The following is a 7,538-nucleotide window of genomic DNA, read 5'->3' as shown; positions in this document are numbered from 1 at the left end:
GTGGTTGGGTAAAGCTGAAGGGAAGTGGAAATGGGTCATTGCTGGCAACTCATGGCTTAACTTGGATAATGAATCAGCTAGGCAATTTCCTTCTCTATACACATGCGAGGATCTGAAATCCTCACACTGTAAGTTGAGTTCCTTAAGTTTCTGCACATTCATCCTTAGAGTCCAGGGGGATTCATTTTTGTTCAGCCACTGGATAAGGAGAGCTGAATCTCCCTCCAAATGGACTTTGTGGAATCCATTGTTCAAATACCATTGAACTCCTATGATAGCTGCTTCAACTTTAGCAAGATTGTTAGTACCTTCTCCAAGGGGGTAGCAATAGCACGTATGAACTCACTGGTATGATCTCTGATGATAACCCCTGCCCCTATTTTTCCTGGATTACTTAGAGCACTCCCATCACTATTGACCTTCACAAACTGTGCTTCAGGTCTTTGCTAGGTGACTTGAGTGACAGAAGTGTGGTGTTAAATTTGTTCCACTCTAGGATATAGTTCATTCCAGTTGGAGGACCATGAGATATAAGGAAAGGAGGTCATCAACAGCGTTGAGACATCTGAGTTGATAGAAAACAAGTCCCTATCCATAGATGATATCTTTCCTCTATACTTTGCACTACATCTGTTCTTCCAACGATTCCAGCAGATAATAATAGGCATGGTGTCAAGGATTAATCTTTATACTTCATTATGCCTCTTCTACATACACCAAGTCATTAAGAGCAACTTGAGAGGCTTGTTGTCAATCTGAATTCCTGCTATGCCACCAAATTTCCTCCAAACATATCTAGCAAAAGAGCCTCTGCTAAAAATGTGATCCATAGTTTCACTAACATGTGTAGTGCAACAGACACATCTGGATACAGTGGGGTTACTAAATACAAGCACCCTGTCATCAGTTGGCAGTTTGTTTCTGAGAGCTCTCCATAGGCAGAAAGACCACTTAAAAGGTATTTTCTTATGCCAGGTCATTCTGTTGGAGAAGTTAGGTTGCTTCCTCTTCTGATTAGTTCCAAAGCAGAGGCACAAGTGAATTTCCCATTAATAGTTGGAATCCAAATGGCATCATCTAGGGTCTGAGGTTGGTAATGAATTGGGATTTGAATGATATCTTGGATCATGTGATATGGGGCACATTCATTTAGTTTCTGAAGATCCCATTGACCCTCCCTCCAAGGTTAGGAAACACAAGTGTTGCCAGGCCTGCCTCCACCAATTCTATGGTCAACTAAAGGCTCTGTTCCTAGCTAATTATCCCACCAGAACAGACAGTTTCCTGAGTGAAGTCTTCACTGAATTGCTTGCTCAACCTCATTTTCGTTAATCATCATCCTTTTCCATACTTGTGACTGCCTAGAGTCCAATTTTTTGGATATGGGATTGGACCTTTGATAGTATTTGGCTCTAAGGAAATTGCTCCATAGAAACTGAGCGGTTCTTAGGTGCCACCATTGTTTGATCTCCATTGATTTGCAGACATCATCAATTGTTCTGAATCCCAGACCACCCCCCCTTCATTTGGTAGGCCAGTTTCTGCCAAGAGGCCCAATGATACTTCAATTTGTCCTTTTCCAGACCCTAGAAGAAATTTGCTGCCAATTTCTCAATCTGCTTCATAACAGTTTTTGGAGGAGACGCTGCAAACAATAGGTGGATTGGCATAGATTGCAGTACGTGTTTTATCAAGGTAGCCCTGCCACCATAGGATAGCATTTTTCCATGCTAGCCTTTGATTATGCCTACAATCTTAGTTGTGAGATTGTTATAGTAAACGATCCTCTTCCTACCTATATATAAAGGATATCCCAGGTTAGTTAGAGGAGATTCCCTCTTTGAGAAACTTGTTTCTACTCTAATCCTTCTGATGACAGACTGAAAAGCTCCTGGTGAAGTCATGAAGTGACTCTTATCCTTGTTATTTTTTTGCCCAGAAATTTCTTCATAACTGCTTAATATCTTCATGATGTTTTGAAGTGATACTCTGCCTTCTGAAGTAAATATGATAATGCCATCTGCAAAACTGAGGTGACTGATCTGAGGTCTTCTCCTTTGCATATAGAAGCCATTAAAGAATTGATCATGGTTCAGGTTATTGAGCATCCTGGAAAGTAGTTCAGCTCCAATAATGAACAGGGAGGGAGATAGTGGGTCTCCTTGTTTTAGGCCCCTAGTAGATTGAAAGAAGCCACACCTGGTGCCATTGATGATGATTGAATACCAATTGTTGGACAAATTTCTCCAGATCATGTCAATGATTCTTTCACAAAATCCCATTCTTCTCGGCATGATACATGTGAAGCTCCATGATACTCTATCATATGTTATGGCCATGTCTAACTTAATAACAACATTGGTGCCAATGTTGGGCTTTTTGATGCCATGTACAATTTCCTATGCAAGCATGATGTTTTCATAAATGTTTCTCCCTTTAACAAAGCATGTCTGATTGGCTGAGATGATTCAGAGGAGAATTGGGGCCAATCTTGTACTAATTATCTTGGAGATGATCTTGTTGATGAAATTGCTGAGGCTGATTGGTCTAAATTGTGTAAGGGAGTTGGGAAATTCCACTTTTGGAAGTAGAACAAGACAAGCACTTGCCATGTATCTGGGCATGGTACTTCCTCCAAAAACAAATCCAATACAACCTTCATCAAATAAGACTTGATGATCTCCCAACAAGCTTTGTAAAATTTATCATTCATACCATCAGGGCCTGCAGCATTTGTAGGACTCATGGAGAAGACAACTTCTTTTAGTTCAATCATTGTGGGATCTGTAAAAAAGGCATTATTGACTTCAGAGGTGATAGTGGTTGGGATGCATGAGAGAATGTCTTCTCTGATAGTACCTCCTGGGTCGGTAAAAAGTTCTTGAAAATAGTCACATGCTGCTTGGCCTATAGCCTCATCACCCTGTACCAAATTATCATCTTCATCCTTGATCTTGTGAATGTACAACTTTCTTCTTCTACCCCTCATTAGGCTGTGAATGTGTTTGGAATTTGCATCCCCATCTTTGAACCACTGTAACTGAGTTTTCTGTTTGAGGATTGACTCTTCAAGTTTCATATATTTGAGATATTGAGCTTTGATTTCCTGAAATGTAATTCTGTCATTCTCGGAATTACATTGTGCTCATGTCTCCTCTGCATCTTTGACTTGTTGTTCAAATATTTTGGCTTTCTGGAAAATGTCTCCATATTCCTGTCTGGACCATACACTCAAAGCATTGCTAAGTGCTTTGAGTTTCTAGTGGAAGACCCACATAGGATTGCCTGTGACTTCTCTGTTCCATACCTCCTCCACTAGAGGAAGGAATTTCTCATTTTCCACCCAGCAATTGAGGAATTTGACATATCTCTTGCCCATTTCTTGCCTTACATTGATCTCCATTAGGAGAGGGTTGAGATCAAAACCTGCTGAGGCTATATGAGAAATTATAGTGGCAGGGAAGGCAGCCAACCATTGGTCATTCACTAGACCCCTATCTAGTCTCTTCCAGACAATAGATTTTGGTCCTCTGCCATTTTACCAGGTGTACTTGTCACCATAGTAGCCAAGATCCACTGGACCACTATCTTCAATAATGCTCAGAAAATCAAATATTTTACTTATCTGATAAGGAATACCCCCAATTTTCTCCTCAACAGATGTTATGACATTGAAATCCCCTATAACGCACAAATGGATGGCGTATATGGAAGATTTATGTCTCAGGACATCCCATAAAGGTCTCCTCATTACTGGTTTGCAATTGAATGTGAGGTTAAAAAAACTTCCATCCTCCACATGTTTCATCTCCATAGATATTTGTTGCTCATCAACCTTACTAGTGAATTCTTTATCCTAGAATACCCAAATATTGTCATTGACATTGGAAGCTTCTTGGTGCATAGAGAGTTGAAGTCTAAAGTAATTGATGTGAGTGTTATCCATGAAGGGTTCAAGGATAGCGATGAGATAGTTGGTGAAGTTCCTTTAGGATTCTGAGTCTTTCAATAACTCCTGAGGTCCTAATACCTCTTGCATTCCATATAAGTGTACTAATCATTGGGGTTTTGATGGGGTTGTGGATTTTGGTGGTATATTGATGGCTACAGCTGCTTTACTTCTGGTAACTCTTGGTGATGGTCCCATCCTGGGTGATAGATTTTGTGACATGATGAGTTCTTGTTTATTAGGTGATCCATTTACAGCTTCAATGAAAAGTTCACAAAGCTGATCATTGTGATTATTTTCTTCTTCCGACCAATCCCCAGGTTCCATAGGTTCATCCTCAGATTGGATGGGTCTGTATTCATCATCTTCGGGATATTTTGTATCATAATCAATGTTGAAAATCTCCTCTCCAACAGTCTTCTTTTTCTAGGCATCAGAGTCCTGCATTTGATTTTGCTCTATTGATGGCATTTTTGCATTTTTCCTTCTCATTGCTCTTCTTTTCTTCTGGCTTGGATTATTTTTTTGGTTTTGGTATCTGAATGGAGAAGTCAGAAGCAGCCTTTGCTTTGCCTTTAGCAAGTTGTTTAATGATAGCTGACTGATCTTCCTCGGAACTACTGATATCCAGAATGCTATCCTCCCCTAATTGAGTGTCTGGAGGATGATTGGAGGTACAAGTAATGGAATGGTCAAGCTTGTACTGGTTTGGATTATGGGCCTGAGGACTCTTATGTAGAGCATGAGGAACTCCATTTCCTTTTGGATCCCTCCTCCCATCAGAGCTATGTTTTTCCTGACTATCCCTTTTTACTCCTTCCATTTCAGCAGTAGAAGCCAATGTAAGGTGAGGACTCCTCTCCTGTGTAGTTGTAGGAGCATTAGCGGGGTATTGTTTTTGTGTTGTGGCTGTTTCTTTCCTTTGCTGTTGAGTCTCTACTTGATTGAGCTTGTGTATCAATTTGTGTTTCAACTTGTGAGTTTTCGCTGACCTTTTGTGATCCTATAGCTTACTTTTGTATGAAAGTTTGGTGCTACTTTTTATTGTTTTGCCCTTTGAATTGTCTCTTCCTCTGTGTTTGCCATCCTTCCTTTTCATTGATTGTGTGAATGATGTTGATGATTAGCATTGACTTAATTGCTTTGGTTCTCCTTCTGAATGACTTGGTTTTGAACTGATGGTTTGTTTTGTTGAAATTCCTTGTGTCCTTCCACTGCATTCTGGTCTTTTTTCTTCTTATTTTCTTCCTCTTTCATATTGACAGGCAATCATGTGAGTTGTGATCTAGGTGTTTGCAATAGAGGCAGTACTCAGCGATATTCTCATATTGTACTTCAAGCCACCTTCCATTACCATTTTCACCTTCATCAAATCCCAGCCATACATGATGGGGTCTTGGCTTTGTTAAGTCAATATGCATCTTAATCTTAGCCACACTTCCTCTGGTTTTTTGAAAAGAAGCCAAGTCCAAGTGAAGAGCCTTTCCTACTAGAGATAGTAAGACTGTCAAGAGCTCCATACAGTAGAAGTGCCAAGTCTCCATATAGTAGAAGAACCACGTATAAAAACTCGTATATACAGCATCATGGTCAAATTGACCCACGAAGTGACTGTAACACATCAAATATTTTTACTAGTTGCATCAATATGTAATCACTATAAATTTTATATTTTAATAACTAATAAATCAATACTTACTTAAGAAATGGTTGAACTTGGGAAAATTTAGCAACACATGCATTGTAGCTAACTTGTACTCCATATCACTCAAGCTTCTCTTTCTAACATCCTTAGAACATCGCCCTGGTTGATTGAAGATGGGCGTTGGTGGATATAATAGATCATTCACACATTTGACAGTGTGCCTATCGGGCCTATTCCTAGAACATCGCATGTTACTCTCAAAATAATAAGAACAAAAATGTGCAGTTTCCTTTGCAAGATAGACTTCACATATAGATCCTTCACTCATATTCCTCTGCTTAACAAATTATTTGCATTTTCCAATCCAAGAACGTTCAAATAAAATAGAATATTACATCAAACTTATAATATTACCTCTCAAAGGGATACATCCATCCACATTGAACATGCCCCCAAGTCGTGCCTCATGTACAAGGTGGATTGGAAGGTGTTCCATCACATTAAAGAAACCACATGGAAATATTTTTTCCGTCTTACTAGAAATTACACGAATGTTCTGATCCATCCGAAGTAGGTTTTCTTCCCTTAAGGAGGTAGAACACAAGTTTTTGAAAAATAAACTAATCTCTGTGATGGGTTTCAAGATTCTTTCAGGCAGACCGCAAAATTCAATAGGCACTAAGGTCTCCATGAAAACATGACAGTCATGACTTTTCAAATGGCTCAACTTCCCTACCTCCATATCTACTTTTTTTCCTAGATTCGACGCATAACCCTCAAGCATCTTCAATTTCGTAACCCAATCACAAATTTATCGTGTTTCCTCCAAATTGAATGTGTAACTTGCTTTGGGCTTGATCACCTTACCATTGTTCGTTGTCTGCAAGTATAATCCAGGTCGCATGCAATATTATTGTAAGTCCATTCTAGCCTTCGGTTTATCTTTTGTCTTACCTTTAATATCCATCATTGAGTTGAACAAATTATCAAAATAATTCTTCTCAATATGCATGAAATCAAGGTTGTGCTGGAGAAGATTATCCTTCCATTAAGAAAACTCCCAAAATATACTCTGTTTCATCAAATTATGAGTAACGTCATATCCGGGGAATCTAGAAAGCGGAGCCTCAATAACTTTACTGAAGTTCTGGACCCTCTCCCAAATTTCCTCACCTGAAAGTATAGGAGATAGCGAATCATATTCCACTTTATTCTTTTTGTCATGACCCAATTTCTCCAATAGGCCATGATGGCACCCAACGTTACCGCTAGGCAAGCCAACAGTGAACTAACCATGTGATTGTTTCTTTTAACAATTTAGAAGTATTTGATTTTTAATCATTAAATAAATAAGAAGTGAGAAATTTAACAAGATAAGGAGTAAACAATTTTAAGAAACAATTAGGTGAAGTAAATACTCAAAAATCATCAAATGTCTACTAGCATAATTTCCAAGATCCGTTATCACAAGTGTATGAGCTACTAGTAGAATATACAAAATACTAAGCTACTGTCTGAAATAAAGTAGACAGAAAGTATATACAAACGAAAGACTTCGGGCTGCAGAACGGGCTCGGAAGGCAGCTCAGCGCAAAGTCTCAGAGTACCAGGAGTGTGCGCCGGGGTGATAACCAGATGCACCTGCCTCAGATCCTACACGGTTAGTGTAGAAGTGTATCGTGAGTATATAAACAACATGTACCCAGTAAGTATCTAGTCTAACCTCGAAGAAGTAGTGACGAGGGGTCGACTTCGACACTTACTATGGGCTAACAATAAAATACCAAAATTCTAAATAAGAATGGGCTATGTAATTGAGAAAAACTCAATCACAAGCAATAAAAAACAATTCTTTCACTAATAGTAAATTCCAAATCAATTTCCGTCATTTAACAATTGTAACCTCTCAAGCCAATAAAACAATATCAAGTATAATTGGGCTAC

This window comes from Nicotiana attenuata, unplaced genomic scaffold, assembly GCF_001879085.1.
Source record: "Nicotiana attenuata strain UT unplaced genomic scaffold, NIATTr2, whole genome shotgun sequence".
In the NCBI taxonomy this organism is placed as follows: Eukaryota; Viridiplantae; Streptophyta; class Magnoliopsida; order Solanales; family Solanaceae; genus Nicotiana; species Nicotiana attenuata.
Note: the sequence above shows the minus strand (reverse complement) of the source record.